At 35.5% G+C, this 23314-nt stretch overlaps 1 long non-coding RNA gene across 1 annotated transcript in view; it reads left to right on the plus strand.

Moving 5' to 3' along the window:
- LOC149918243 (uncharacterized) overlaps positions 1–19828 on the plus strand; it is a 35037-nt gene extending 15209 nt beyond the window's left edge. The window contains exons 3-4 of the long non-coding RNA XR_016466468.1: positions 18164–18227; positions 19443–19828. This is a non-coding gene — a long non-coding RNA (uncharacterized LOC149918243). The remainder of the gene's footprint in view (positions 1–18163; positions 18228–19442) is intronic.
- Positions 19829–23314: the final 3486 nt, after the last annotated feature.

A 23314-nucleotide genomic window follows, 5' to 3' on the forward strand; every position in this document is an offset into this window, starting at 1 on the left:
AAAATCTTTTTGTTGTTTAAGTCTCCATTAAAATGTTTTTATGATGTATGTTTGTGTTATAGATCCTAATTTTATTTCTTCATCTTTGTATGGTCTGCAAAGGAAATAACTGTTTCTACAGTTCAAAGCTTCTTCACTACTTTTGAAGTTATGAAAGCACTGTTTCTAAGAAAAGCTGTGATCTAGGCAGCTGTCCCCCAGGTCTAAAAGTAAATTAATGAAAAAAATCAGAGATATAAAATGGTGCTTTCAGCAATAGTACTTTTCAGTTTTCCTTTATATTATGTCATCTGGTGTGGGAGGGAAAGAAGAGTAACTTGTACTTTGAAGTGGTAGCATGTTCTAAAGCAGTTATTAAGGTAATTCATATCTCTTCTTAGGAAACTAAATCAGAGCTCCCCATTCATTGAGGTGTTCTGTGAAGCCAAGATACTTTGCATACCCCAGGCCTGTGTAAGAAACCTGCGGGGCTGGAGACTGGCAAAGAAAAACTATTAACTGAAGAGCTTTGGGGTTGAAAACATGAAATATTTTTTCAGTGAAGATGTTATAATTTTTCAGCTTTTTAAAAAAGACCTTACAGCTAATCTAGCTTTCAGAAGGATACCTTACATAAAATTATTTACAACTAAGAATAGTATTTCCTTTAGTTTCTTTTAGTTTGAAGTTTAAAAGTTATGATTTAATTTTCACTTTTAAATTACTAAGACATACTATCTTATCACATTATAAGTGCATGAGCACATTCTTTTAATTTTCTTAAGTTCACACACACATTCGTAACATGTTAATGCCTGTCACATATGTTCATTTTTAATCTTACTAGGGAATTTTAATGTCTCCTTCTATGGCATAAGCATCCCCTTAGTCACTTCACAAATTATTATAAGCATTGTTTTTGTGAAATAGAAATCAATTATTTCTCCTAAGATGAGCATACAATTTTTCTTCTCTTTATTTCCTTTACTTGTCAGGTCAAAGAAAGTAGGAAACACATTAATTCTTCTGATCAATTGTAGCTAATTACTTAATTATATCAATTGATAATAATTACTATATTATTATATAATTATTATATAATTACTGTATTACACTACTTTAGCTGATAATGGACAGTGTAATATAGCTTAAATATAAAACTACATGAAAAATAAGCTCAGTAGCATCATATTTTTGTACCATCTGAAAGGGCAGTTTTTGGCTAAGATTTCCTGGAAAGGATATAAAGACCTGAGGAGCTGAAATGCTCTGAGCTTTGATTGAGTGCTCTCTCCCATAGATTCCGCTTTGAATTTCTGTAAGTTATGGAAGTGGGGGAGTTTTGTGGAATTCCTTGGTATGTCAGTGGTATATTTGTATATATTAATTATGAATTTTTCTTTAACATCTTTGTCCAGTGAACTTTGGTTCACCTGTTAGAAACTAGGAATCTGCATCTTCCAGTGCTTAGGTACTTATCATAAGAAGTAATTGTCATTTATTTATATCTGTTTGTTTATTTTTGGTTTGGGAGTTACTTTCTCATTTCATTTGATAGGCCTTCTAGTACTGAACTGGAGGAGACAGTGAATATCTGATCGGATTCACTCTTTGCTATTCTCTCTCATGCTATTCACCCTCTTTATATAACTTGATTTAAAGAACAGTCTCGTATCTCCCCTTTTATTTGTTTCTTTTTCAGGACACTCCTAAGTCTATAAATGTACCTTTCATAACAAAGTCATCTTATAATTTAAATAATCCTTGATGTCCTTTGTAGGGAATGTTACCATCCTACTAATTCTTTACATTAATATGTAGAAAGCAAATATTAAACTGGATCTTCTGATCTTATTGGTGCATTAAAACACTGAGAATTGTAGAATATAATAAAAGTTCTTTTTTACATTTAACTTTCCATTTTCTTGTTACGACACATTTTAGCCTCCATTACATGAGAAGAAAATACATTGTTGTACTTTTTTGTAAATCACACTTTCTAGACTGAAAAAGTGAGCATTCACGAATGAAATTATGTATTATGTGTGATACAAAATCAAACACATTGGAGGAAAAATGAAAAATGTAAACTCTATGGGGTGGAAAAACAAAGTAATCCAAGACTGATGACCAAAAAAGGTAAACAGTTCAGAAGTGGATTTTCCTATTGCACTTGTGTTACATTTAGGTATCCTAAGTACCTCTGCTTAACATACTAATTCATCCATGTCACCTTTATTTAAATATTATTTCAAGGAAAGGAGAGTGAAGTTCTAGTAATAAATTACCTGTATTAAATAGTTTACTGTTGATGAAGAACAATCTAATTAGGAGGAATTAGAATCCAAGACTTCTTAGGGCTACAGTTTTCTTTCCATGATACAAGTACATTTATGGATCTAATTGGTGTGCAAACTCCTCAAGCTTCCATTCTAGATTAAAAATTTCCTTTTGGTTGTTTTGAATCTACCTTTTAAACTACTCTGTCAAGTGAATCTGCAATTTGACAATGCAATAAACTAGTGCTTCTGGTTGCCAGTAAGACTACAAGTATAATTTCTGATTTGGATCTATTATGACTTGTGCACTGGCTACCAGAGATAACACCCCTTTTCTCAGGAACATACTAGGAAGTTGAGTGTAATTGAAGAGCTTGAGCCAGAGTGCAAACTGTACTCTGCAAGGGATACTTCTGTTCTCATCTCGTTCCTTTAATGAGTTATAACCCAGAAATGAATTCATACATTCTGTTGTCTTGATTAAATGGGACTAGGATATCTTGAAGGAAAAAAAAAAAGATGGGTAAGACTATTAAACTAAAGCTTTGCAGGATTAACTCATGTACGAGCATATGCTTGCTCAATGTAAAAAACAAACAAACAAACAAAAAAAAAAAACAAAAGAAAACCCCAACAACCTCAAAACAAAAGAAACAAACAAACAAACAAAAAAACAGGTCAGATATCATTTTAGAGGATTAAACTGTCAAATGTAGTCTTTCATTTGAGCAGGAATGGAATGCATCATTTGTTTGTATTTTTTAAATGGTTTTAGAATTCCAAATACAGTTTGTAATGAAATGGAATCTGTAAATGTAATTGCATGATCAACAGTAACTGACTATTTTGTACTCTTGTGTATCCAGTGGAAAATGGAATTTCAATTATTACACTTGGCATCTTATTAAACTTTTCTATTCCAATACATTTTTTTTCAACCTTCCTGTCCTAAAACTCTCAAGAGAAAATTTTTCTGCTGAACACTTATTTTTTTCTCGACAGGATAGAATTCACTTAAATTCTTATCTTATACTTTCTTATAATGATGGAGTAATTTAATATAAGTTACCTTCTTATTTTTATGATCAACTTCCTATTTAGAAGAAAGTTTGTATCTTTCAAATATACTTTCAATTTTTTCCTGATAATTTACACTTGTTTGGCAATATAGCACTATCAATTAAAATTTTTGAGTCACTGAACAACAGTAAGTTCAGAAAATATGAGTTTCAGAAGAAGCAAAAGGGCATTATTGCAGGTTGATAATTGATATAATTGATTCTTTTCTTCAGATATTCTGTTTTCTGGTCACTTTTATACATATTTTGAATCAAATCTCATTCAAAGTATGCTATGAAAAAATAAAGTACTGCTTATGCTGTCAGCAAAGTAAGTCATCCTTATAGAGTACTTCTGAATACATGTTTAGGAAGACGGAGAAGTTTACAAAACAGAATGTCTAAATATACTGTTGTAGTTGTTCACCAAATAGGATTTTAACGTACTCTTCATACAGCCTTCATCTTTCACCCTGTTTTTCAAATTCTTGTAAATAAAGTCAGCTTAATAGTACTGGAAAAACAAAATATCTTCTGTACAGCTGTGTTTTGGTATAATTGGCAGTGTCACAGCCAATGAAACTCCTAAGAAATGGTGACTGTTTGATACAAGAGGGTATTGAGGTCTATGAACTACTCTATGGAAATCTTTCTGATTTTTTTCTTGCACTCTGGCAGGATGTTTTGACAGCATCAGAATTAATGGAAATAGGAGACAGTCCCTAAAAAGAGAGCACCAGCTCTCATCTGCTGAAGGACTGAAGAGCTATTAAAATAACTGTTGAGGTTCCTGCCTGGAATGCAGCTGTTTACACACTCCTTCCACAGCAGGGTAAGGAGAGAGTTGGAAATATGAAAATGTAAGAACACATGAGTTGATATAGAGACAGTTTATTAGGTAAAGCAAAAGCCTCATACTCAATGAAAGCGAAATAGGCAGATGTTCAGCTATTTCCAGGAAAGCCATTTCCATGACAAGTAATGGTTCCTTGGGAAGAAATGTGTGAAATGTGGATCAGTTCCTGTTCCAGCCTCCTTTAAGTGGGCAGCAACAAAGTAGCAATTACAATAGTCTTTCATGCAAGAAGACATGCAGAACTCAAGGAAAATATGCTGTACAACTGCAGTTTATAAGGAGAGAAGAAATGATAACTTTCTACACTTGCTATGTTAATCTACAGAACCTATGATGACAAACAGAGCTTGTCTGTAGAAAAATGATAAGGGCAACAAAACTGTTGAAGGATTTGGAACAGAAGTCTTAGGGTAGTGGCTGAGGGAACTGGGATAGTTCAATCTGGAGAAGAGGAGGTATAGGGTAGACCTTATTGCTCTCTACAATTGCCTGAAAAAGAGACTGTGGCAAGATGGAGGTCAGCCTCTTCTCCTAGGTAACAGTGATCTGACTAGAGGGAATAGTCTCAAGCTGAGCCAGGGGGTTGGATTGGATATTAGGAAGAATTCCTTCTCATAAAGAATAGCGAGGCATTGGAACAGGCTGTCCAGGGAGATGATGGGGTCACCATTCCTGGAGATATTTAAGGAAATGTTAGATATGGTATTTAGGGACGTGGTTTAGTGGGCAATGTTGATGGTAGGTGAACAGTTGGACTAGATGATCTTAAATGATTCAAATTCAGTGATTCCTCAAAAATGTGACTTTACTGTTTGAGTTGAAAAAATATATATATTTTTGAAAAGGCTAGGGTTTTAAAAGTGATTGCACTATCTTTTTTTTTTTTTTTAATTGTCCTACACATTCCAATTCTACTGCCACACAACTGTATGTGTGAAAAAGCACTTACATTTTTGACTGACATAACAGTAGTCAGAACTGAAAAAGAAAAGAGAGATTTGATCATCACTGAATTTTCTTCAAAACTAAAGAATGAGATATTATTTTATTTTGACTTTTATTTCACATTATATACCTAATCAAATTCTGAATAAAGCAAAAGACTGCAAAGGATTTACTTTTGGATAATCTCCAGAGTGTCTGAGAGTACAGCAGGGAGCATTGGCAAACTGGCACAAATGGTTAATCCTTTAAATTCCCCTTTATTTGCATTTTAATAAATTTGGTTTTCATCTGAATTTTGCTCAGGAACATGACCCATTTGGATGTTTTCTTAAGAATATACCGAGTTAACTGAAAGAGAAGAAAGAACAGAGAAAAATACAAGATGTTATAGAGTTCTAAAGTATAACAAAATTAAACTATTGCATGTTATACTTTGAATAAGCAGTACAAGAGAATTGATCCTATACCTACAATAGTGCAAGATACCAGGCAAGGCTGTTAAAATTCCATTTTGACCTGAATATATTCAGGAAGCAAATTATCTGCTATTAACACTCCCACTTTCGGTCCCACGCTTTCCAAACAAATTTGGCTTAGTGAGAATGTAGGATGGAGTAATTTGACTTTTGCAATCAGCAGACAGCTGTGAGTGATACATGACACAAAAATGAATTATCCTCATCCTTGCTCATTGAGAATAGATAGTGCTCTGCCGTTACTGGACTGTGTTGCAGTCAGTGCTTGACAGGTACAGGAAATGGGAAGATAAAATATGCCTTTATTCCTGGTTTTATTAATTATTCCTATATGTACAGAAAAAGAACATTATACAAATATCGTATTTCTTAATTTGCTTTCTGTCTCTCCCCTTTCCCTATTCTTCATCACTGTGAGATAACTCTACCATGCTCCCAGTCTCTCAAGTTTGATAGAAGAATGTTAAATCAGACTCCCCTTTTCCGTTCCCACCCACTGGCTGTTGCTAAATTTCTCCAGTTATTCAGCAGAAAGATGAGCAAGATATAAAATGCACTTTCTATTTCAGCTGCTAAAGTTTAGATAATTTATCAAAACTCTTATCCTCTTTCACCTAATTCCATTTTTTTTCATTTTCCCCTTAGGCTGTACATGTCAAGCCTTCTGTCCAACTCATCAGTGTTGCAGTTTTTGTCTCCTGAACTTCTGCACCTTCTTTTTTTCTCAGTCCAACCTCATCATGCACCTCTCTATTTTGATCTCATGTTTTACTCGTGTGATGTATTTTTCCAGTGTTGAACTTCTCTGGTCAGCCAGGTCATGTTTTGGAAACTGTCTGTGCCTTCTTTGTGAGCAGCTGCTACACCTCATCACTTCCATGTGTTCTATCCGAAGCTTCTCATGGTTGCTTGGAGTTCAGTTGTTTCTGCTCTCTGAGTTCTCTCTGTATCTTTTTCCTCATCGGAAGCAAGAACAATTTTGCAATTCAGCACATTCTCAGTTTGGTTTTCTTTCCTCTTTGAGCCCTTCAAGACTTGGCTCTGTGGCACCAAAAACACTTTAATTATTTTCTGATACATTTTACTTATTCAGAATGCAGTTTGAACTCAGTCTCAGTGGTACAAATTTGAACAGAGCTTGTGAGATTTGTCCTTCATCATGAACTCAAAACAGGAATAAGAGTGAGTAAGAGAGATTTTGGGGAGTTATGTGCTAGCTTCTGAGTCACTGAGCCACGTTTGGCAGATCTGGTTTGAATAAATCATTTGAATTACAGCATAATGAGACCATAGACACTTTTTTTTTTTTTCCTGATACTTTTTGACAACTAGTTTTGGGGGAAAAAAAATAAACCGTTTGCATAATATAGAAAATATGATAAATGATCCTTACTAGTATAAGTATTTAAAATCTGAGTGCCTACAGTTAAGATCCTATGACCTACTCTGAGGTGCTAAGTAGTTCCATTGCACAGTGACAGCTGTGGCTGTCCTGCCTGGCTTCCTTGTAGGTGCACCCCAGGGAGCTTCCATGATTTGGCAGCCACCAGTGAGCCGCCTTCCATGCACTCTGTACTGCCACCTGCAGTTGGCCCGGAGGAATGCCTGGGCAGTGGCTGACCTCTAGCCAGGTCTGTTTGTCATATCCTGTGCTGAAGGAAATTTTAGCAACTGCATATGGGTACCTCTGATATGGTGTTGTATGTTAGCTCTGTTGCGAATGTTCCTATGTATGTCTCTCAATGTTCAGCCACATAGAAAGCCTTGTGGTCCTTTATTACCACTTCTGTACAAGTCGATGTAGCATGAGAGAGGGAAAGGCTATGTTTCACCTTTAATTTTTCTATTTTGTTGCCTGGACCACAGTGATGTTGTTTCTGGCTTATTTTCCCACTTTTCAAGCTCTGCATCTTCTCCAAGTACACCTGAGAAAGGGAAGGTCCTTCTTCCTGTGTCCAACCACGTGACCAGTAGAGGGATTGCAATAGCTGCTGGGGATACTCCACAGGCAGTGTAGGAGAAATGCAGCAGTCATACTGAAGTAATGTTCTTACTTTCTCACAAGGCAAACAAATGACAGATCTAGCTGTGCCTGACACTTCCCCAGCACTGCAGAGTCTTTCTCCCCTTAGGGAACCTCAGGTTAATGAGATGGAAAATGCAGTCAGCAGATTCTGTGCCATCAGAAACCACCAAACTTGCACAAGCTGCCCCTGCACCTCTGAACTGTGCCTTGTTTTTACAGCTAAATGACTATTAATACCAGATTCTTAGTTCAGTTTTGATCTTTAATATCTTCCCTTGGCCCTTCATACTAATCCTTTACAGAGGAAAATAAAGGAGACTGCCTCACAGATACTGAAGTCTCTTCAGTAATTTTCAGGCAGAAAATCAAATTGCCCGAGGGCTGTAGATTTTCATAGAGTGCATGCATAGCAGAGGTCACCTTTAACATTAAGGGCATGAATCTCATTTTCCCTACATCATTTGAGCTTTGGTGTAATGTAACGTCATTAATAACTTCAGGAGATTCACTATACTTTGGGGTAAGGGAAGCCATTACTTTGGCCCAGATGTTGTAGTTACATTTAACTAATGACAATCAAAACTCTCAACTGTTCTTTAGAGAGAAAATATATTAGTGAAAAACTACTGATGACTTCATAGGACCCACATCAGACTGCTTACCTAATTTGATAAACAACTCTCCACATGATCCCACATTTTTCTTTTGTTGGAAAGTAAATAAACCCATTACCCATATTGCAGACAGAAGTGAGGATCTGAGATATAAAAGAAGTGTCAAAAATCATTCAAAATTGCAGTCTGTTTTTTTCCTTCCCTTACAGTCAAAATGTGAGTGATGAGTTGGATCATATGAAGGAGAGTAGGCAGAACAGCAGTACTACAAGACAACCAGACAGGAAACGGAATGAAGTCTGGCTTTGGAGATTGTTACGATTTTGTTAAAGAAGGCTTAGCAAGCTTGTTTTTAGACAAACCTATCTGCTTGAAAGGGTAGTCCATGCTAGAACTAAAGGAGGTCATTTCTTCACAAATTTTAGCTTGCGAATAAATTACAGGGAAAAGAACAGTCAGCTAAGGAAGGCAAGGGATGTGTCATTACATGAGTTGTTTACCTATTCCTGTCTTGATACAAGGCTTCTCCCATCTGGTATCCTCAAACACTAAAGAGATTCTCACTCCTGCTCACAAACCATGCTTTTGATGTCACATATTTTATGAGCCAGCAGCCTCATGCTTTCTCTGTCTCCTCACTATTACAGAGTGAGACTGTAACCTGAAACTGCCAGAACCTGAACATTTCCACTATAAACATAAAAACAAGGGTGCCAAATGTAATAACCACTGGAATCCTAAAGTCATAATGTGCCCCATTTTACCTATTGTAGGCCCACACAAAGAAGGGTTAGAACCGCACAGTGAAGATTTGTGTTTCAGTGAAGGGCTGTGAGATGGTCTCTGTTACACAAAAGCAGTCATACAGCCCTGGAGTTCATGGCAGCACAAGTCAAATCTGCTGCTGGTAGAAGCTTTCTGTTAATGTGTGAGCTTGTAAATATAAAGAGCTTGACATAGCTATGCCAAAAATTGTCACAATGAGTCATTCCCAAATTATGACCCATTTTCTGTGATTAGCTACTCGAGGATCTAAGTGAGCCAGCTGTGATATATGATGTATTAGTCTAGTTGCTATTCATTGTGCTGTGTAACAGATCTGGCTTTTTGTGTGTGTGTGTGTGTGTTTGCCACTCAATGCTATTCTCTCCTATTTAATTCAAGTATATCTGTACTGTACTGCCCTTACCTCAATAATTTCTGTTCTAAATTGTGCTTTTCCTCCATCTCGAAACCTCTCACCTTCAAATTCTGCTTCAGAAATGGCAGTGCCTAAATTGATGTCATGTTACTCTTTCTACAGCTACTTTCTTCTGCAAGTTAGAGATACTATTTTTTAGCAGTCTCATAGAGCATCACATCTTTAATACATCAGACGTCTCAATTTGGCTGTATCCTTTATGCACCTCTATGACTAGGTCCCTTGCATCATTTTCTTTGCCTACAGTTCTTCAGATCCAGAAAGATTTCAAAAAAGATTTCAGATCCAAAAGGATTTCCTTTGCTACTCTAAGATGCTTGCTTTTCTTGGCTCCTATGGAGATGTCTTTCAAAGCAGTGCAGTGACTTGAAAAGTCTTGTAGACCAAGGTTAAATCACAGAGCTAATTATCTGGGTGTAGCACTGGGGTGCCTGGATGCCTGCAGTAAGGAGATCAGGGGATGTAAATCTGTGACAGTTTGGTTAATGGATTTCTATCACAAGTTATCTTTCCCTCAAACAGAGCAATAAAAATGAATCTAATTGATATTTATGGTTGGTTGTGATATGGCAATATATCTGTGTGAAGTAATCTTTGAATATGGAGAGGGTCCAGAGGAGGGCCATGAAGCTAATCAAAGTGCTTGAGCACCTCCCTTATGAAGACAGACTGAGGGAACCAGTCTTGTTCAGCCTGGAGAAGACTGTGAGGAGACCTCAGTACAGCCTTTTAGTATTTAAAAGGTGATTATAAAAAGAAGGGGAATCAACTTTTTATAAGAGTAGATAATGATAGGACAAGGGGGAATGGTTTTCAAGTCAAGGAGGAAAAGTTTAGTTTTTACATCAGGGGAAGTTCTTTACAGAGAAAGTGGTGAGGTGCTGAAACAGGGTGCCCAGAGAAGCTTTGGATGCTCCATCCTTGGAGGTGTTCAAGACCAGTTTGGATGGGGCCTTGGGCAACCTGGTACCACATCTGGATGTTGGTGGCCCTGCCTGTGGCAATGGGGTTGGAACCTGATGATTCTTGAGGTCCCTTCCAACTCAAGCCATTCTATGATTCTTTGTAGAATACTGGTATATGTTATATGATCACGTTTCTGTTTGTGTTAGATCGTGAGACTGCCATGACCAATTACAAACAATTATCTGTATTCCTTCTTAACATTTCGATAAATCTGATTTTGAGCAACGCAAATTCCTGAATCATCCGTTCAACCAGTAAATAGTATTCCGTAATACACTTAAGGTATTTATATGCTGGCACAGAAAGCTATTTTATTTTTAAGTTAAATTTTATTTAATTCTTATTAAATGTTCTAACAGTAGTGTTTCTGGCATAGAGAAGAAAAACCTTAAACATGGAGTTCCCTTTTTGGCATTTCACCTTTAAATTAAATCCTGAACCTTATCTCCATGTCTATTTTAGTGCTAGATTTTTCAGTTAGGAGAAATTTGCTTATCAGTGCATTAAAATTTTAGAGAAAATATGTAAAAATATGATGAGTATTTTTAAGAATGTATCTGGAACCACTTAAGCATTAATTAATGCTGGTTATGAACTAGAGTGTAGACAGATTTTTTAGAAACTATTTTTACACTTAAAATATTAAAGCAAGGAATATATACTACTTTGTAATTCTGAATTTATATCTAACTGAGTTACCTGAACACAGACAAGTTATAGTCATGACTTCTATTTCTAAGGTTTCCAGTGATTCAGGTCATCACTTATAATAGTAATACTTTTCTAGAGAAACAAAGTATGTTCAATTGTTCAGACTATATTTGAGTTTACTGAACATGCAATATATATCTACCTGTTTTTTAAGAGTGTTGTTTTCACGGCATGGAAGATTAGAACAAAAATACCAAGTGAAGTATGCAGAGATTTTATTTTTTTGTACATACTTTAGCCTTTATCGTGGTTCATTTACTAAATTTTTTCCCTCAATCAAAATACTAAAAGAATGGGGTTAGGGTTATCTAGAACCTAATTCACTCTTTTAGGTGAATGAGTGTATTAATTAATCTTATCAGAACATATTTATTTTTACATATTTTTAATGATTGACCATGAAGATTACTGCAAGGAACACATTTCATGATTATTCATCCTAAAAAGAATCTTAATGCTGGACAGGACTTTCCATTTTCATTTATTTTCTTTCCCCAAAATAAAAATTTTAGTATTTCCTAGGATATGGAATTACTAAAAGAACATTTATTCAGTCTACAACATTTTGTAATTCTAAAGATGAAACAATTTTATTGAACACTTCCTCTGAACTGTACTTTGAAAGTCTCAATTTTAAGGGATGTTTTGAAATATTTCAAAATGGTAATGTATAGTTTTATATTGTTGGAAAAAAGCTTTTTCAGTAAGCAGGTGCTGCAATAATGAGTGCTGCTCTGTTATTTTAATGTTAGTTCTCTGCTAGGAGCTTCCTGACCACATCAATTTATTGATATGGGCACTTTAGCAGATCCTTTCTATCCACAAGGTTGAATGTTCTGAAAGTAGTTTGGAGTAAGTACAGACTGTGCAGGAAAAGGGCAAGACACCAAGCTGGGAGGAAGTGTGGGTGATAGAAGGCCTTACAGAGGGTTATGGACTGGCTGAGACCAGTTGGATGAAGTTCAACAAGACCAAGTGCCAGGTCCTGCACGTTGGCCACAACAACCCCAGGCAGTACTACAGGCTTGGGTCAGAGTGGATGGAAAACTGAGAAGAAACTGACTTGGGAGTGTCAGTGCTCATGAACAACTGGCCAGTAGTGTGGCTAAGGCAGCCAAAAGCATCTTGGCTTATATCAGAAATAGCGTAGCCAGCAGGAGCAAGGAAGTGATCATCCTTCTGTACTCAGTGCTGGTGGGGCTACACCTTGAGTACTGTGTGCAGTTTGGGGCCCCTCAATGCAAGAAAGACATTGAGGCCGTGCAGCATGTCCAGAGGAGGGCAACAAAGCTGGTGAGGGGTCTGGAGCACAAGTCTTATGAGGAGTGGTTGAGGAAACTGGGATTGTTCAGTCTGGAGAAGAGGAAATTCTGGGAAGACCTTATCATTCTCTATAACTGCCTGAATGGAAGTTGTGGCAAGGTGGGGGTTGACCTCTTTTCCCATGTAACTAGCAATTTCACTAGAGGGAATGGCCTCAAGTTGCACCAGGGGAGATTCAGATTGCACATTATTCGAAAAAGTGGTTAGGCGCTGGAACAGGCTGCCCAGGAAGGTGGTGGTATCCCTGTCCCTTGAGGTGTTCAAGAAATGTTTAGATGTTCTACTTGGGGACATGGTCTAGTGGGAAATACTGGTGATAAGTGGACAGACAGACTATATGATCTTGGAGGTTTTTCCCAACTTTGGATATTCTATGATTCTATAAAGATGATTAGGGGCCTGCAACATGCAGAAAGGCTGAGGGAGCCAGGTCTGTTCAGCCTGGAGAAGAGAAGACTGAGGGATTCTTATCAGTGCTTATAAATCTCTAACAGTAAGCCTTTTCAATGATGTCAAGGGGCAATAGCTCAAAGTGGGACATAGGAGTTTCCATGCAAACACATTCAAACACTGTGTGAATGGATGAGCACTGGAATAGGCTGCCAAGAGAGGTTGTGGAGTCTGTTTCCCTGGAGATATTCAAAAGCCTTCTGGACACAGTCCTGTGTTAATGAGTTGTAGGGGAGACTGTATGAGCACAGGTGTTGGACTAGATAACGTGTAGAGGTGCCTTCCAACATCAGCGACTCTGAAAGTTGCATAACGTATTTGATTTCTTACTTATCCTTTTCATTCTAACTCTACTGCCCATAGAATTTGCCAAGAATGTTGACTTACACCTATGTTTTATCTAAAGCCCATCTTGATAGTCACTGTGTCTGAATGCCAGGAGACAATATCTACTCTGCTCTGTACTCTTTTCAGTTTTCCTTACCAGGTTAAATGTAGCTTTTCTGCGATCTCTTAGTAAAATGTGGAAACAATTACTAGGGGATATTCATTCTTTCTGGTTGATAGGGAAGATAAACTGTATTATCCTGCCTATGCAGTTGTTTGAAATGCATTTTGATTTTTCTGATATTGCTGTCTATGTACTATTCCACAGTATAATGGTATACATTTTCTAGTCTCAGTACTCTGGCTATTGAAGAGTAGCCTCAAATATATGATGATGACTGAGTAAAGAACACTATTTGCCCACTGCTCTATCTGAAATATTCGTCTGTATTGCTTTTTCTTTTTAAATCCTGATGTACATAGACCAAAGCAGTTTTATCAATGGTGCAAATAAAGATTTGTAGTAGTGACAGTAGGAACTCTCCAATATTTCACTTGTAAATGTAATCTAATAAATTCAGACATGTTTTTAAAATCTAGACAAGACTACATAGAAAGTCAAGGAAAAGAAGGATAAATTCACTGGGTATTAGATAAATATACACATATATATGTTCTCTCTATGGAAAGAAGAGTGTTTTGTTCCTTTGATTTATTTCTTTTCCTCCATTGGTGATTTGCATTAAGAAATCAGACTACAAATTCAGCTTGGATTTTGATCTAGTGCCTAATTTTGCTCTTATTGCCATAAATTAATCAGAAATAAATTGTATTCATAAAAACAGAAGCAGGTTAGAAAAAGAAACAACAACAACAAAGAAGAACAAGAAAGAAACAAAACAAACCCTAAGAGGTGACTGTTCAAGTAAAATCCACTCACAGGTCCTTTCAGCTGAAAGCATAATCTCATATGTCTTTTTACCTTCAAGTGCAATTCTGCTTCTAATGTGGTACTTGCTGATTTTCTGTGCTTGGTGGAAGCACTAGTGTTAAATAGACAGCAATACTTTATTTTACACAGTTGAAAGTAAGGCAACTGGAGTCTGTCCTATAAAGGGCAATCCAGCCCATGCTCTGAAACAGGTCCCATACTAAATGCAGAACATCTCCAGGGCTACTTTTCACACATATATTGCAACCTGCTTCTGGTCTTGAGCCATACCACTATGTCTTTGGATAAAAAAGAAAGTTTTAATCTTCACAGGTGTCAATGCGCACTAAATTACAGGAAGAAAAGAGGATTCATCTCACAATAATGAAAACAGATTTGGTACAGACATAATTTAGGGATTAACAGCGGCTGAACCTAAGGCCATCATCTTCTTTCTTTTGATTGTTAATCATCAGGAAATGTCATAATCATTAATGCTCAGTTAAATCAAAAGTATGCTAAAGGCATAAAACTAAAACATTCAGTCAGTATCTCACCAAGTTTTGACTACAAAATTACTTATGCCTGGGAATCTTTATTCTGTAACACCCTGTGTGATCTATAGAGAACAGTAACATATGCTCATCGTTTGCCTCATTCTGAATTTCCATGTTTACAGTTTCCGGAAATTCTGTAAAATGTCGTATAACATAGACATACAGAGTGTAGCCTCCATAGAAGAGCAATTTTTCATTATGGATCTGTCTTTTCAGTTGTCTCCTTTTGTGAAAGTAAACATGTTCTATCTGTATTGAAAGATAACTTTAATTATACAAATTATAGTGTAGCTATTGTAAAACAGATTGTAATTCATTTGTTCACTATCTGCCTACCTATCTACATTTTTTTTGTCTACATTTAGTAGACAAAATATCCAAAATATGGTGCTCATTTCTTCAAAGACAATGTGAGTTTTTATGTGAAATCTAGTACTGGAAAACTTTTGGTGTATAAATGGACTCATTTCCTAAATTGCTTTAAACTATGTTGGATGGATTAGTTTTCAGCCTTTAGGGGAAATGTAAGAGTTTCCGTATTGTTCTCAGAGGCAAGTATATCACTAAACAGGAGGAAATTTCTTTCTGACACAATAACTTTAAGAAGCTGAGTGAGATCACTTAAAGTTAATAAAGAAGTAGCAAAGACTATGATCCATTTTCTTTATAATTCTCCTTTTTCCTAGAAAAATAATGTATCAGAATAAATAGCTAGAGTTGATGACAAAAAAAGTCAATATGAAAGAAAAGCAGATCAGTTGCATAAAGCACTAGGAAAGAAACAACCAGTATTTTTGTTTATTGCATGATTGCTATCAGTAATCTCTGCATAAGTTATCACGTGAGAAACTAATATGCAACAGAAGACAGAGGTCGCTTACTATGGTAAACCAGGAAATGTTTAGGTTATACATTAGGATGACAGTTGTGAGCACTGTACCTGTTCCATGGATGAGCAGTGAGGCAGTGAAGTTTCATTAAAAACAGAGTAATGTTATTAAACTTTTATAATTTGACTGGGATACATGCAACTGCATTTTTCATAAGCCTAAGTCTGTGCAACATGCAGTGAGGGAGCTGATAAGTAGTGAATTACAATAATCGATATCTCAAGTGACAAAAGTATTAATCAACATTGTGTCACTGATCTGACCTAGGAAAAAATGAGTTTTGTATAGATCACATAAATATGAGATAAATTACATACTGGGCCAAATGAATGGCTCATGTAACTCAATTGCTGATATATGCAGCTGGTGACACATTTGGATTTAGTGATGAATTTGGATGATTACATTTTGACATGGTATCATACTGAGTCAAGCAATTAGCATAACAATGTTTTTACAAGGACTTATTTTGATGTAAAATTTGCATGGATTTAGCTGTGCTCATGCATTTTTCTAGTTTGCATGGTATATTATATTGCTCCACAAGGAAAAGTCATTTAGTTTTACTGTCATGGGAATCCATAGATGAGTAAGGTTAGGAGTATTTTTCTGTTACAGGAAATAGGAAAATTATGCAATCTTTTTTTTAATGCAATCTTTTTCATTTGAGTCTTTTGATCAGTGGGATGTGAAAGTTGGAGAGAGCATCTTTCTTGCTTCAACTTCGATAGCGTCTTTCCAAGTACCTAGAAATATGTACCTGATTTTGCAGTTACATATTTGCCCAACTGCAAAACTTAGGAGATATGCTGGAAGATATATTTTGAGAATTTAAGTGAATGCAGCCTTTAGAATATCTATCTCTATATTAAAAATAGTGTAGAGTAGCACCAGTGCTAACTATACATGCATGGCCATCCTAATTTTTCTTAGTTCACATTTAGAAGGATGATAAGACAGTTTCAAGTTTGAATCTCCCCTTCAAGAGATATAAAGAGATCCACTTGTTAGTCTCTAGTATAAGTGGCTAGGCACACATACTGCTAGTGTGAATTTCTTGCCAAAGTGAATGGAAGGGTTGAAAATGAATAAAAGCATGGCTGCGTTCTATTGGTGTATCTCTATCAGGGAATACAAATGTCTGTGAAAGAGAAGCAAGAGAACAAACATAAACAATAAGTACATGAAAATTATCTGGGTAATAAACAGAAATAGTGGTTAAAACAGAGAGAGACTTACCTAGAATTTGGCTATTTTTACTAGCTAGAAGAAAGAAAAGCTCTGCACAAAATCCCAAGGAATTCTTCCAGTGTTTAGAAAAAAAAAGGTAAAAAACGTGATTTTGAGGCATCTTTAATTTCTACTAAGTCCTCCACATTTTTCTGTTCTGTATATTAAAAAGTGTATGAAAAATAAATGAAAATGACAGTTTGTAGACGCTATGTTTGCTGACATGGTGGTGATGCGTATTGATCCTGTCAATGTCTCAGAATTGTTCACTTTCAATGATTGCTTTTTTACTGTTCACTCAATTCTTATTAAGAAGAAAATCAGAGTAAGATCCATTAGACTTCTCAATTGCTAGCGACTATCAATGAAGAATTTGGTTTTAGTTGGGCTAACTCTAACTTTGCTAGATGAAAAGAATACCCATGAGGTCACTGAATAATTCAGGAGTGACTCTGAGACTTGCTGACAGCATTAAACTGAATTTATTCAACAATTTAGGCAGAGCCATAATAAAAGAATTTGATTTAATATTCAAGTAAAAGTTTGAAAGAATAATGTTTTTCCAAGGAATTTGCATGCTGGAGGTAGATTGAGTGGAGTCCTTTATTTCGTTTCTAACCAGAAAAAACACAATTCCCACTTGCAGAAGAGGAGACACAGGGTGGACCCTAAAATCAGCCTAAAGGAAAGAGTATAAAGCAACAAAAAGTCATTATCTTTCAATCCCAGTATCAGAGCCCTGTTTTTCAAGGGAACTAGGGCATTTTATTTCTATATCTATTGTTTATTCTCTCACCTTTTTCAATGCTTACTAACACACTGGAAGAACTTTGCATTAGTAGATGTAGTTAGATGTAGGTTAGGATTACCCTTCTTTTCATAATTAAAATTGAAATAAAATGCCACCTGTAAATAAAATAAATTGCATAATGATCCAAAAATAAAGGACCTGCATAGCAAATCTGGTCTTCAGAGAAAAAAATAAATAAATGTTTGAATTAGAAAGCTGATAGATCAAATGAGTTACACTGAACACTTCCAGATTCATTAGTTTTATGTTTCCATCACTGTGATTATTATGAACACTGAAGTGTTAATAGATGAAACTGTTACACTTGAGAACAGACTGGATGTACTTTAGGTAATTGTGCAGGCATATATATATATATATAATTATTATTATTATTATTATATAATAAAGGACAATATTAGTCCCAAAACACCAACAATTAAAGCTGTGTCACAGAGTTTGTATAGAATTTTATGCATGATTGTTAAAGTGTCATTGATAGATAATCTGTCCTTATTCCATTATCACTGAGTTATTTTCCCATTTTCTTTCAGTTATGGGAAAATACTTTAAGAACAAGAAGGCTGAGTGAAATGTGCTTTTCGAGTATTATGAAAGGTACTGTTGACAAAATTATATGTTACTAAAAAAGATTGTTCTTTAGGGTAACTTTAAATACCCTATTGTTTTTTCCTGGGTGAGCACACTGTATGCTGAAGTCTGTCATTAATGCTTCCCAACCACAAGAAATATGAATTTTGGCCCATCTCTATTGTTGTTAACTCCGTAATTCTGTGATTCTGTGATAATTACTTCTTGTATTTTATCAGAAAATATTGTGTGTCTATCATTTCTAAGAAAATATAGTTGTTCTGATTTCACATCTTAGAAACTAAAAGTAGTGAAATATACTGTCCTTTGGCAGTTAAATTTATTTTTCAAAAATGCAAACAGGGTAAAGTGGATATGAAATGAATGTAGCAAAATTAATGTGAGTTTTGGCAGCTCTTGGTTTATAAGCTTACACTAAACAGTGTGCTGGTGTGGAGTGTTTTCTTATTTTTCAACCTTTTAAAATTTTCTAAATAGTTTATAGGTTCAGTCTATCACCAATATGTACGTCAAAAACTTCACGGTATTACTGAGAAGTGGAAATAGATTTTTTGACAAGTTCATGCATGAATTACGGAATGATCAACATTGTCATATAAATAACCTTTCCAGAAAGTAAACTAAATGAGGCCTGAGAGATTTTAGCTTCTATGCTCCAGTATTTAACATTCACTAATCTTTAAATGCTGGTGAAAATTTTTACTTTACATTAATGAAGCAAACTTTACAAAAGAAGAAAATAGCATAATTGCTTGAAATCCAAAATAAATTTAAAAAAAATATTGCATGTGTGTGCCTAAGGGGGAGGGAATTTCTTTTTTTTCTTGTGAACTGACAATAACCCTATCACTCTCCTTTAGAACAAACTTAGTGCAGTTAAGAATAGCCCTTCCGTTTGATTAGATATATTCAACAGATTAAGAATCTTTGCATTTTGCTCACTTTAATTGGTCAAATGTCAGCACAGTATAAAGTTCCAGGCTATTGTCTTCCATAAAGAGCACTACAAATCCTCCTTTCCCATTGACTTTGATAAGACTTGAATGATAGAATAATTTCTTAGGATATGTGCCATACCCTGGAAGTTCAGTTCTATTGTTGCATTTACATTTCTATAATCTGTTACTAAGCCCTTGTTCTTTCTTTGCAATAGTTTTGTTTGTTTCTGGGGGTTGTTTGTGTGGGTTTTTAAAATTGTTTGTTCATTATGCCATTCCTCAGATTTCAAGCCCTTTATAGAAGAAAAAATGACAGCTTTTATTACCAGAAGAGAAGAAACATGGTGCAGCCAGTGAATATTATTTCTCTAGACTTTAAGAATGGTGATCTTGTTTACAAAGTATGTTACTTTGTTTTATATTTGAATAGAAATGCATTAATATTTTGGAAAATGACATTTTGTGATTAGCTAAGCATGGCACCTACACAATCATTTCAAATAAGATTGCTTATTCTCAGAATTGTTTTATTATGTCAAAGGAAACAATGGTATCTCTTCTCTCTTGTAAAGCTTTTTAAATCCAAAACCAATTATTTAAATTCACTTTGACTCACAGATCTGACTTTTCAGTAAGGAAGTAAGCTCATTGCTATATTTTCTTTTTCCATAATCAGCATTATATCTTGTTTTCCAAAGACTTTCAACAGAGTGTGGATTTGTGAAACAATTTGCTTTACAATAAACATTAAAGTTTCTGTTGAAAAAAATGACTCGAGAACACTGAAAAAGGTAATTGACAAGTGATTCATGGGAAATATTTTGCTTCTTACATTAAACATGAGTAGAGTTTCAGCAGTTTAATACAAGCTGAAGAGGGACCACTTTCAAGGTCTCCTCAATGATCTTAATATATTTCAGAAGAAAAGTAACTGAATTGAGGGATACTTCCAGTGCAGGTCATTATTTAACAGTACCCAAAGAGATTACAAGTCAAAAATAAAAGGAGCGCTCACTCAACTCAGTTCAAAGTGAAGCTCATTTGCTGAGGGTCTGAGCCCTCACCTGAAGTACATCAGCAGATCTCCACTGGGTTCAGTGAATTAGTTCACAGCAGTGGGCTGTTTTCCTCACCTCTAGTACCTACTCAGTTATATATAGTTGATTACTAGGACTGCAAGCATCAGCCTGGCAGGATAATGGTAGCTGTGATGTCAATTAGAGGGTATCGTTTCAGACATTCAGCTCCTTGCTTTCACTGATGATAGCACATTATCATGTGTGCTGCAGTGGTATAACATGAGAATATCCTGAATAATGTTAACTATTTTCCTTGGAAAAAATTCTTTTGCAATTTCAGGTACCAGTTTGGAATACAATATTTGCAGTATGCATAAGGAACTAATGCCAAGAAATGCAGAGGGGTACACTTGGAAGTGTTGTGAATTAGGGGACATACAACTGAAATATACCACTACAGCATCAGTTTCCAGAGACTAATATTTGGAATCCTTATCTTTGAACATTTTGTCCAGACAACTTTAAAAGATTACTTGTTGATGCACATACTGAGGTCAATAAATACATCAAATAATAACATCCATGTATATTACTAGGGTAATTTTTTATTATTATTATTATTTTATTATTATTTTTTTTTTGCTTCGTGGAAAATATACAGCTGTATGTGGATAGACTTAAGTGTTTGACTGTAATACCTAATTCTGTCATATGAGATGTTTAATAAAAGATGATGAAGAAAAAAAAACAAAAACATTAAGCATGCTCCAATGACTGTAGAAAGGATTTCAAAGACAGACTATTCAGTCTTCAATGTCAGAAATTCGTTTGTTTCTAAGAGACCTTTGATCTGATTCTGATTTCCCATCTTGCAACTTCAATATGTATAATGTTGCTTCATTATTTCCTGACATCTTGCCTCATGGTGAGCAGGTGTAGTTTGAAAATAGTATATAAAAGCAATCTCTACTGCTGTTTCCAACCCCTGAAATATAATCTATTCCAGAATCACTCATTTAAAATAGAAATATATATATATATTTTAGATCCTTGAGGTTTGGAACAACTTTATCTTCTGCTTTGGGATTTTGCATGTGAAGGTGATTGGCTCAGAGGAATGTCAAATCCCAAATCTTTCTCATTTTGATGTACGTGGCTGTAAGTATTGCTAGGGAAACTTCCATGCTGGAATCAGCCAGGAAGGAACTGAGAAAGAAAATGTACTTGTCTCCCATTGATCATATAACTTGTAACAGAATACAGCTGTGCACAATATGTATATAACATAATATTTTTTGTCCTGTTTCTGTAGCTGTGACAGAAATTCCTCTGTTAATACTAGCTTTAGGTAAAAGACCAGTCCAGACCTGAGGTCACTTGTGTTGGCCAACACATGCCAGTCAGAGAAGGAAGGCAAAGGACAGTAGAAAGGGAAAAGGGAGAAAGAAAGAGAGAGGGGAAGGGAGAGAGAAAGGGAAAGTGATGGAGAATGGAAAAAGAGAAGGAGAAAGGGGAAAGGGAAAGAAAGAGAAGAGAGAAGAGAAGGGATAGGAAGAGGGAAAGAAAAAGGAGAAGAGAGAAAAGAAGGAGAGAAGAGGAAAAGGGGAAAAAAGAGGAAAGAGAAGAAAAAAGAGGAAAGAAAGAAAGCTGTTTGAAACTAGGTCATATATGGTTATGACAATAAGAGCTTGCTCTCTGTAGTCGTGGCTTCTGAAATTGAAAACATTTTGACATCTTTAATGTAGCAGGTCTAACATATTGAAGGATTATTAATCTCCAGATAAACTGCATCTTCTCTTCAAGAAAAGTCTTTGATCAAAGCACTCTTTTATTTGTTTTTTTTTCCCAGCTCACATACCTGCAATATATGAAATATTTTGACTAGCATTTTGCAGATGATAATTAAGAACTGTTGACAGGGATTTGGGAAAGGGTGATGGAATAGGTTTTCTTCATCTGCTGTACTTTGATCCTAAGAGACATAAAAGATGGTCCTTACAAACAATTGTAAATGTTTAATCCAACTTCTTTTCTTTTTTAATTTTGAAGTGGAACTGGTTTCCTGTAATTGTAAATGTAATGATTTGGTCTGAGCTGGCATCCTGTCTAAAGAGCTTTTTGACAACATCACGGCGATAATGTTGGCATATGCAAAATGTCTATATATATTACACTGAACTGTAATATACTAAAATTGCAAACATTTTTATTTCAGATTTAGCTCTTCTTTAATCACACTATGAGCAGAAAAGACTAAAGAATGAACTCTATGTTCTATGAATATATTTTAAAATTATTATTATTATTTTTTTTTAATTTCCTCCCTTCAGGTTCTTATGTTTTTGAAGCTGAGTGAGTTCTCTACAAGCAGAATTTCCCTCATATTTACAAACAAATTTTTGATGTTTCTGTTGAAAACCTTCCATGTATTCATTCTGTATCAATATTTTCCCGTGCTGGATATATCTCCCAAATCTGAAAATAACACTGCATAATATTTGTGGGGAAGTTAGTCCAATTGAATTACAAAGTTAATAATCAACTTGCCCCTAGCAATCATACAGCTTTAAGCATGAGGGCTGCTCTGAAAGTAATGTCTCCTATTTTACTGTGTTGCTCCAAGTTGTCAAAGGTGGATAATGGTTGTAAGGCAATAGAGGTTGGACTTTACTACCAATCACCAATATTCTCTTTTGTTGCCATATGAGAGATGACAACAGAGGGACAGTCAGACATAGAAATACGTATGAGAAAAGATGTATTGAATTCCTCTGTACTGAAAAAAATTGCACCTATTGACATTTCTCGATGCTTGCTGAACGTTTTTGGAGACCAAATAGTGGATGTGAGTACAGTGAGGCAGCGAGTCGTGCGTTTCAGCAGTGGTGACAGCAATGTGAAAGACAAGACAGATAACCATGCAGATTTTTACAAGTATGGCTTTCACCACTGGTGAAAGTGCATAGGTAATGGTGGTGACTATGTTGAAAGATACTGTTTTGTAGCAGAGAATTTCCTCTATCAGAGGCCCTTCTTATCCTCTCTATATCTGTTGTAGTTTAAACAGGAATAAATAAGAGGCATTGCTTTTGGAGCAACGTACATATTTTACTCTGTGCGAAACAGTTTCTATTTT

Source organism: Phasianus colchicus, chromosome 4 (genome assembly GCF_987193195.1).
Source record: "Phasianus colchicus chromosome 4, bPhaCol1.hap1.1, whole genome shotgun sequence".
NCBI classification, from domain to species: Eukaryota; Metazoa; Chordata; class Aves; order Galliformes; family Phasianidae; genus Phasianus; species Phasianus colchicus.